Source organism: Schistocerca nitens, chromosome 5, assembly GCF_023898315.1.
Source record: "Schistocerca nitens isolate TAMUIC-IGC-003100 chromosome 5, iqSchNite1.1, whole genome shotgun sequence".
In the NCBI taxonomy this organism is placed as follows: Eukaryota; Metazoa; Arthropoda; class Insecta; order Orthoptera; family Acrididae; genus Schistocerca; species Schistocerca nitens.
In genome coordinates this window covers 547,179,658-547,189,990 of record NC_064618.1, presented here as the reverse complement: position 1 = coordinate 547,189,990, position 10,333 = coordinate 547,179,658, and the positions used below count along the sequence as shown (strand labels likewise).

The 10,333-nt window shown below is 42.4% G+C and overlaps 1 non-coding gene across 1 annotated transcript; it reads left to right on the top strand.

The window, feature by feature from the left end:
• Window positions 1-377: 377 nt before the first annotated feature.
• On the top strand, window positions 378-449 carry Trnai-aau (transfer RNA isoleucine (anticodon AAU)). Its single transcript has one exon. It is a non-coding gene; the product is annotated as a tRNA-Ile (tRNA).
• Window positions 450-10,333: the final 9,884 nt, after the last annotated feature.

The window sequence follows — 10,333 nt, the reverse complement described above, 5'->3', positions numbered from 1 at the left end:
CTGGCATAGAAATTTGACTTTTATATACATAAAGACTAAACCAGCGACTGAAAATTTTTACGAAAAATGGAAATTGATTCCGGAGCTTCTGATTACTAGGCAGGTGCGCTAGCCACTAGACCACCTTGATACAGCGGTTAACACGACTGCATGGATTGCCTTGGCGCGGCTCCCTCCTCGTAGTAAATTCTCACTGCTGCCACTGTCTACTTTAAATTTCCCCTTACACATGAAGAGATTTGTCGTGGCTCTCCATGCCCTGGAATAGCACCTCAGCATCGAATGTAAATGGGGGATCCAGCCTGAAACCCAGGTGCAGGTGTTTATATAAATGAAATGACAATTTCAGCGACTTTTCTGGTTGTGTGAACCATCGCGCCAAGGTCGCTTAGTGGCTAGGGCATCTGCCTAATAAGCAGGAGACCTGGGTTCGATTCCCAGCCTTGGTACAAACCTTCACTCACCGCTTCAGTCTGTATACAGAAAATCGTATCTGTGTGAGACTAGAAAAGTCTCTGAAATGGTGTCATTTCATAAGCACCATTCACCTGGGTTTCAGTCTGAATCCGCCATTTACGTTCGATGCTGAGGTGCTATTCCAGAATATGGAGACCCTCCGCAATTCTGTTCATGTGTAAGGGTGAATTTCAAGTAGAGCAGGGCGGCAGTGAGAATTTGCAGCGAGGAGGCAGGATGTCAGCGTAATCTGTGCAGTTTGTGTGAACCGCTATGCCAAGGTGATTTAGTAACTAGCACATCTGCCTAATAAGCAGGAGACCCGGATTCGATTCCGGACCGTAGTAGAAATTTTCAGACTATGTACATAAAATCATATCTGTAGGAGATCAAGAAAGCCGGCTGCAGTGGCCGAGCGGTTCTAGGCGCTTCAGTCCGGAACCGCACTGCTGCTACCGCCGCAGGTTCGAATCCTGCCTCGGGCATAGATGTGTGTGATGTCCTTAGGTTAGGTTTGAGTAGTTCTAAGTCAAGGGGACTGATGACCTCAGATATTAAGTCCCATAGTGCTTAGAGCCAATTGAATTATTTTTTTTTTGTTTTGTTTTTGAGACCAGGAAAGTTTCTGAAATTCTGTCATTTCAGTTATAGCAGACGTTGTGCATAGCTATTGATTACAGTTACTATCATATTTTACTATCAATAGTTACAAACGCAAGTACAAAATAATAAAAACCTTAAGATGTGACTAATTTGTAGGTAAACTTTAAGGAACAGTGAAGCTAAGGACAATTTACAGAACACCGTCTTTAGAGGGAACATAGAACACGTGGACAGCCGTTCTGTACACCAGTGTACATTATAGCGCTGGTCTTTGATGAACAAACGGTATACAGGACGGAAGAGGCAAGCAAGTATAGTTTAAATATGCAGTTTTCCTCCATGGTCTCCTTTCCCAAAACGTCTCTTATTTTGTTTATCTTAATGCCGCAATGTTCTGCAAGCGATCGAAGGCTGAATACCTGTTGAGAGTTGTGTAATGTTTGCAAATGCTGTGCGCATGCGCAAACAGGTAACTATTTCTTCCACCTACTAAATACTACAGGAGAGTATGTTTATAGGTTCCGCCACTTGTCTGTATGTGCACTGAAGACCCTATTGGACTGACGTCGTTCTGCTGTTAGTATATTAATTGACGTCCTTTGCTCTTGGGCATGGGATCCCCGTAACTGGCTTCACCTCCTTCGATAGCGATAAATCGACGTGTGGACCACTCGCTTCTCTGTTTCGAATAGTACAAAAGTATACCAGGATAATGTGTGCAGCTCCGTCCATCGAGATGAAGTGTAACGCGACTTCCGACAGAAAGACAGTGCATTGGTACCTAAAATCTGTTTCTCGTGATGTTAGGACTTGTAGTCAGAAACTCCGAGGTTCGTTCAGATCAAACCATTTTTTTACTTTTAGAATCAACCTCATGCGAACAAGTGTCTAACACACACCTCGAATCGACTTAAATATTTGTTTGTATACTTTAGGCCCCAAAAGACTTCACGCATCTCGTATATCGCAGTTGTAAATATCCTGGTGTGTAAAACCAAGGACGAAAGTAAGTTTCGCATTATGTGCCAGTGACAAGGAGCACAGACTAGTAGAACCTTGGACCATACATAAAAAGCACTGCTAGAGACTAGTACAGAAAGAAAGAAAGAAAGAAAGAGAAATACGCAAGAGACGAGCAGAAATGGCGCTTTTATTCGGACGGAATAATTACACTGATGCCGCCACGCTCCATGCTGGTCCCCCCGACATTACAAACGATCGTGTTTGACAATGCTGGACGTACGTTCATATGGCAAGAGGTGGGAACATGTAGTGCACCAGGAACATTGTCGAATATGAACGTTTTGGTGGTCCAGGTGTTACGCTGTGTGAAGGCATAATGTTGCATGAGCCTATTGACCTCCAGATCTTTGTACAGTGTTCAAAGGTCGGCAGGTCAAGACGCTCATGCGAAGTCACATGTGGGGAAGCAAGAACAGTGTTCTTGCTTCCATATATGCGACTTTTCAGCATTCGGCTCTGACTTCATTTTTATGGATGACGGTGTACAGCGGAATCGAACAGCGCAAGTCGAACTCTTGGAACGAGAAGATATTCGGCAAATGGACTGGCCTGCCCCTACCCCAGACTTAAATCCCATCTAGTAGTTGGCAATCACGCTGGTAGAGGAATGGAACGCCCTACCACGAGAACTCCTTACCAACATTGTTTCCAGCATGGGAACACGCTGCAGAGCTTGCACTACTGTCCATGGTGATCACATCCTCTACAAATCCAGGTACAGACGCATTCTAACATCGAACGATCCCGCGCCGGCTCTCGCAGCTGCTGAGTCCGTTATCAGCGCTCTTATGTAATCAAGGTCATGCGCACAGTATAAAAGCGGCCAACGCAGACCAGCGGAATCATTCCGCTGTGAGCTATATCTGCAACAGCATTGAAGCACTATGCCTCGTCGACGTGTGTATCGTCAACGTCGCCATCGCATGCCAGTCTACAAACACATCATAAGCCTGGAGAATAACCTTGGCACAAATCAAACTGCACAAAGTGTCATATTGAATGGACCGATTTTTTTCCGTGGATGTCGAGTTAATTTCAGTCTTGATGTTGCCACAGGGAGTAATATCCGTGGGATCATAATGAACTTCTGCTGGCCTCTTACTTATTTCTTTGCTACCTTCTGTACTATACTGTAACTTTTTATTTGTTTCGCATGATGCTGTCGCCATTTGACTGCAATAATTTTATATTGTTGTTATATGGTCCAGAGTTCTGCATTAGGTAATTTAAAGCACAGGAACTTATTTATATGTCAAAAGGCAACAGGCTGGTAAGAAATACTAAACCTTGTCGAAAAAGCATATCTGGTCATATATGCCAGATTTGTTATTATTTAAAGTGTGAAAATCTCTAAAATGTCTAAATATATTGCAGACTTTCATTTCTGGACCCTATAGCATACCTGCTAACCTATAAACACATATGCGCCACACCTGTTATTGGTTATCAGTTTCATACAACAGCTGTGCTGCAGGGTGTGCAATATATTTAGGCGTATTAGAGGTATTCTCACTTTTACTACTGACATCTGGCTTTTATGAGCAGATATGATTTTTCGACAAGGACCTGTCTTTCATACCAGTTGGATGTCTTTTGACATATTTAAGTTTTTGTACTTTAAACTAGCCTAAGGCCGAAATTTGAACTGTAAAACAATAAAATAAAAATCATTACTGTCAAATGGCGACAGCATTTTCCAAAAAATTTACCAAGACTGTGGCTCCAGCCAAAATAAAAATTATCAATATACTGTGGCAGTTCCTTCTATGTGTGGTCCAAGCTTCGTCGAGCTACACTACCTGACAGTGACACATAATGCGAAAGTTACTTTCGTCCCTAATTTTTGAACATCACTGTAATTCAAAATGCCGCATTTCACAAGTGATGTAGCAGTGTAGTATGCCCAGTTTTGATAACCTTCGCCACAGTTCTGTTTGTCCTGCAGCCGCTCGCCTGCCTCGCTCCACGTCGAGTAGCCTGCCCCAGATTTTATGAAGTGGTCTCGGCCACGGCAGGTATCTGGTGTACGGTGGAGAGAAGACGGAGCCCTGGGGGGGCGCAGGTGTGGACAGCGCCAGCCCTGGCTGTACGCCAGCGGCCAGCTACCTGTTGCTGGCGCTGAGTTACAGCGCGCTCTGCTCGCCAGGATTTGCACGCTCTCCCACGCAGCGCAGTGTTTCGCTCCATAAATCTCCGCTTTATTTATCTGGCTTTTACTCTCCACAGCCATGCAATAGAATTTAAATGCCACACAGAAAGAGGGGGAGAATCCTGAGTTATCAGATGGCTTTCTCTTCTTCTAAGTACTCGTATTAACAGTATAGCAAGCCTAAAAACAAATATGTACTTCACACACACACACACTGCTTGTGCATGTATTTTCTAAAGCCTATAGAGTTTTTTGGCTGCCGTTTTCACAAGTGCAAGCATTGTACGACCAGGTTTTAATAAAATCTACACCACGATAATTATCCGACGATCTTGCTTCACAACTTTCAACTAATACTAGTGTTGGAAATTTTACATTAATAGCAGTTATTGCCTGATGTCTTAACACATGTCCTACCATCCTGTCTCGCCTTCTTATCAAGGCTATCCATATGTTAGTTTCTTCACTGATTCTGTGGAGAACCTCCTCATGCCTTATCTTCTGAGTCCACCTAGTTTTCATCATCCTTTTGCACCACAACATATGTTGTGCTTCGATTGTTTACCTTTTCCGGTTTTCCCACACACCATTTTTCACTACCGTACAATGCTGTCTCAAAAACGTACATTCTCGAGAATTTCGTCATCAGATTAACGCCAGTGTTTGATCAGCTAGATTTCTTTTCACCAGGAAACTGTCTTTTTCTGTGCTGGTCTGCTTTTTATGTCCTTCTCGCTTCTTCCTTAATACAGTATTTTCCTTCTAAGGTAGATTATCTACACTTCGTTTACTGCGTGATCACCAATTTTGATGTTAATTTTATTAGTAATCTCTTTTCTGTCGGTTCTACTCATTTTAGTCTTTCTGCAGATTACTCTGTCCATATTATGTGCTTATTTCGTGCAATATGTCTTTTAATTCTTCCTCACTTCCACTGAGGATAGTAGTGTCATCGGCTAATCTTATCATTGCTATTCTTTCACCCTGAATTTTAATTTCACTCTTGAAACTTATTTCTGTCGTGGCGAAAGAAAGCATCTTTGCGTTACACAATTTCGTTCTTTGTGTTCCTATTCTCCCTCTTGATTCTTGTACGTGTTGTATGTAATCCATCTATCCTTATAACTTACTCCTATTCTTCTCACAATTTAGCTTACTCCTACTCTTCTCACAATGTCGAACAAATTAAGCCATTTTACACTGTCACACGCTTTTTCTTGATCGACTAATCCTAAGAACGCGTCTTGATTTTTTCAAGGCCATAATCAAACGCAACGTCACAACTGCCCCACTGATACCTTTACTTCCCCTAAAGAAAAACTGATCATCTAACAGCTCCTCGACTCCTTTTTTCATTCGTCTGTATATTATTCTTGTCAACGACTTGAAAGCGTGGGACGTTAAGCTGGTCACGTATTTGCCCCTTCTATTTTCGGGATTATGTGGATGATATTTTTCCTAAAGTCTGTTGATATGCCTCTAGTCTTATGGCTGGAAATACGCCAAACTGAATATTCGTTTGGTTGCCTCTTACCTCAATGATTTTGGAATTGTCGAAGGGATATTAGCTAGTCCTTCTGCCTTATTTGATTCCAAGTCTTGCAAAGCTCTTTTAAATTCCGACTCCAATATTGGGTCTCCTATCTCCCTCACATCGACTCCCACTTCTTCTGTGAAGCCAGTCTACAATTCTTTCAGCTCATTGACTCCTTCAGTGTACTCTTACCACCTATCAGCTCTGTTCTCTGCACTTAACAGTGTAAATCCCTTTGCACTCTTGATATTGACGTTTTTCTTTTAATTTCACTGAATGTTATTTTGACTTTTTAATATGCTGAATCACTCCTTGGGGTTACCATTTCTTTCTCGAATTCTTCGTATTTTCCTGCACTCCCTACTTATTTCATTCCTGAGTGACTTATATTGATATGTTCCAGTCTTTTCCTAAACATTGTTGTACTGCCTTCTTTCGTCGATAAATTGAAGAATTTCTTCTGTTTCCCATGTTTTTTCGCAGTTACCTTCCTTGCACCTAAGTTTGTCCGTCCACTTTCTGTTATTACTTTTTTAAAGATGACAATCCCTCTTCAGTAGAACTGCCTACTGTGTTATGCACTATCGCAGTACCTGCAGCACTGGAGGACTTCAAAGGCATTTCGGCATTCCTCGGTACTTCTGTGTTCCACTTCTTTTCAAGATGATTCCTCCAGAGGATTCTCTTAAAACTTCAGTCTACTCTTCATTACTACTACATTCTCATCCGACTCTGTCTGCTCCTGGGTAGGCCTTACAATCCAATACCTAATTTCGGAAACTCAGTCTGAATGTGACGTAATCCATCTGGAATATTTCGTGTATCCAGAACTTTCCCATGTACATCTCCTCCTCTTACGATTCTTCAACAGTTTTTTCACTTTTACCTACTGCAGTTCATTACAGAAGTCTCCTCGTCTCTCATTCCTGCCACGATGTCGTTTATGATGAGAGCAACCATATTGTGGAACTATTCACAGTAATTCACTGTCCACTCTATCTTCCTGCCCCTCTTGGAGATTTGAATACGAGACTAATCTGGAACATTTTGCCAATGAAGAGATCATAAAGATACTTTCTCAATTACTGGCAACATGTCATGTAGATACACGTTTGCCGTTGACGATTGCTCATTCTTCTACTTTTTAAGGACAGTTCCGCTCCCCAACGGCAAGAGGTTGCCTTGAAACACTGTCCAATCCTCCATCGTTTGATAAGGTCATTGGCAGAACAAGAATGACTCCTTATACCAGAAGTCTACAGTCGCCACTGATGACGATTTCACCACACCACGTGTTACGTCTTTCTGCTTGTTCAGGACGAATTTTGCAATTGACATTAAACGAATTTCCTAATGAGCTAGACACTTGAATTTTTAAATATAGCTCAGAACTCGATGTCAATGCAATATTAACTGGCTTTCTTGTCTGGTGCATGGCGGAGGGTACCTTGTGTACCACTACTATTTCCCCTTCTCCTGATCTAGTCGCAAATGGTTTACGGAAACAGCGATTTCTGGTTACCCCTCATATGAGCTGAAATTTACCTAATTTTTAGTTTCACGATATTTTCGAGAGATATACTTAGGAGGAGGGAATATATTGAGCCAAGTGAAGAGGAACTGAAATTAACCTGAAATTATGCAATGTCTCTGTCGCAAATTCAATCTCATCAAAATGTTTGAAATCGACTGAGAAATTTCATAGGCAAGATTAAAAAGCCCAACATAATTATTTAAATAAAAATTAAATTTTAATACAGCACTTTTTTAAATTAGAGTGATAAGTATAACGTAATTTGGCCTTCCTGTACATGGTTCTTAAAATTTAAGATTGTGATGTTCCAGTAGGTTTGAAAATACTTGTAATATTTAAAACGGTAAACGTAGGGCACAAGCAATACGGAACTGTTGCATGAATAACTCACCCCCACACTATTTTGCTAGTTAGTAATTTATGTATGAATAGTTTACTTCCTTACGTCATTTACTGCATGCACCCGACGTTTGTCATTTTAAGTCTTACAACTATTTTAATAGACATTAAAATTCACAGTTATACATTTTCAGGACTGTCTACATGGGGCGAAGAGTCTGTATGGGGGTAGGAAAAACTATTTTGTTCTTTTTCGTCCGACTTAAAAATGCGGTGTATCAAAATTCTGTTATTATTTATCCTAAAATCAAGCAATATCTGAGTTATAATTCAGGCCCAGAACGTTTTTATCACTAGTCACCCTTTTGCCTGGTTGTAAGTAGTGTTGTACGGATACTTACAAAATCACGGAGCACAGTGGATTCGATTTGGGGAGCACGACGGTTCAAATCTCCACTTGGCTATCAATATTTGAGCTTTTTGTGATTTCCCCAAATTAGTAACAACAAAGACCGGGATAGTACCTGTGATATCGTGGCCGATTTCCAGCGTAGTGCTTCTCTAACCCGAGCATGTGCTTCACCTCTAATGTTTGCGTCATCGACGGGATGTTGAACCGAATCTGCCCTTTTGTAATGAAAGCTTTTTTTAAGGTAGTGTTGTCTTGTATTGGTAACTAAGGGAATGAAAAGAAGGCAGAGAAGAAAATCTATTTTGGGCCCAAGTCATTTCTTCTTAAGAACATAACGTGCTGACGCTAAGTTATATAGCCACGATCACTAATTGCACCCTTGTGCAGTGGTCGTCGACTCAAAGGTAGCCTGGTGGATTCCCGTTGGTGGAACAAATTTTCATCCCGTAAGAGAGTAAGTGAAGGACTCAATAGAGAGGAATTACGAAGAATTCCCGAGGAAAGCTGTCGACGATAAACTTCATCCGGAAGACTCAGATTGTGAAGGGGGGATGCGCTGAGATCCACTGTAGTAGCTGACTTCGGATAACTTTGGCAATAAAGAAGGGCAGATAAAGATTACACAAGCGATATTACCTGCAACGTTAATTGTAATGACCAAGTAGAAACACAAGTAGTGTTACAACTTACGCTTATGTGTAGGCAGCGATAAAAAAGCGATATAATTTAGGCATAAAATTATGAGTAGGTATTTCTGAGTCATGTAGACTCATAAGTGTCTTATTCGATAATCGTTAGGCAGTCAATGCACAGTGTGAAACCAAATGAGAAACCGGGTATTGGTACGATAATATCAGAACGTTTCTAATTTTGTGTTGTCGTAGAAATTTGTTGCGATTTTGTATGGAAGCCATCCTGAAATTTAATAAAAGAAACCAGTGGAAAAAGCCAACTCATGAAAGGAAAGAAGGTCCAGCTGAAAAGAATTGTGCTCTACACAGCACTGGTTTAGAGAATTAATATCGTTCTTGACTTAAAGGTTTGACAATGTTGCTATTTAATTTGTTGGATTCGTGTCTTACAATCAGATATTGCTGTAATGTTGTAGGCAGATAGTTTCTGTCACTGCGGTGACTGAAGGAGTTCTGCATGCCACGTGCCTAATGTGTCGCTATACGAGGATTATTCTAAAAATAAAGATCGTCTATATCTCTAGTCATTTTTATTAAACATAAAAAAATTGATTTTACATCATATTTCGACGTTTTTTTCCTACGTAGTCTTCTTTCAAATTTAAATTTTTCGTATCGCTCCACGAGCTTTTCTATGCCTTCTCTACAGGAAGATTATGTTAAGCTGATGAATCAGTCACTAACATCCTCTCTCCGGGGGGAAGGAGCGCCGGTCCCCGGCACTAATCCGCCCGGCGGATTTGTGTCGAGGTCCGGTGAGCCGGCCAGTCTGTGGATGGTTTTTAGGCGGTTTTCCATCTTCCTCGGCGAATGCGGGCTGGTTCCCCTTATTCCGCCTCAGCTACACTATGTCGGCGATTGCTGCGCAAAGTAGTTCTCCATGTACGTGTACACCATAATTACTCTACCACGCAAACATAGGGGTTACACTCTTCTGGTATAGACGTTCCCTGGGGGGGGGGGGGGGTCGTCTACCGGAGGCCGAACCGCACAATAACCCTGGGTTCGGTGTGGGGCGGCGGAGGGGTGAAGTGGACTGCAGTAGTCGTCGTGTGGTTGTGGACCACTGCGGCTGCGGCCGGGTCGGAGCCTCTCCGACGTTTCTAGGTCCCCGGTTAACGTAATATACTCTCTCATTTCCACAGTGTTTTCCGTTCCAAAAAAAACCTTAAATTTGGGAGCAATATCGTAATCGCCCGGGACCGAATCTGGGCTACAAGGCAGATGTTCAGAAACTTAACAATTAAACTGCCGAAACAGATCCTTCGACAGTGCAGCGGAGTGACGGAGAGCGTTATGGGGTGTGGAGGTACACAGTGCCGCCGAGCAGCAGTGTGCGCGGTCTCGTAGTGTGTGGACTGTACGATGGTGCAGTCAGCAGAGAGAGAGAGAGAGTAAAGAAACGAGAGCTCAGACTGCCCGTGGGGAGAGAAGTGGAGCTAGGGAACAAGCCGCACCTCTCTCCCACTGCTGGCAGACTACGCCCATGTTCTGTGCCCCGTGACACCATAACTGACAATGTTTACGGATCGCCGATCCCTTATGCTGCTGTGAGGACCGTACTCGTACCCCGTCATGCAGTTCTCATTTC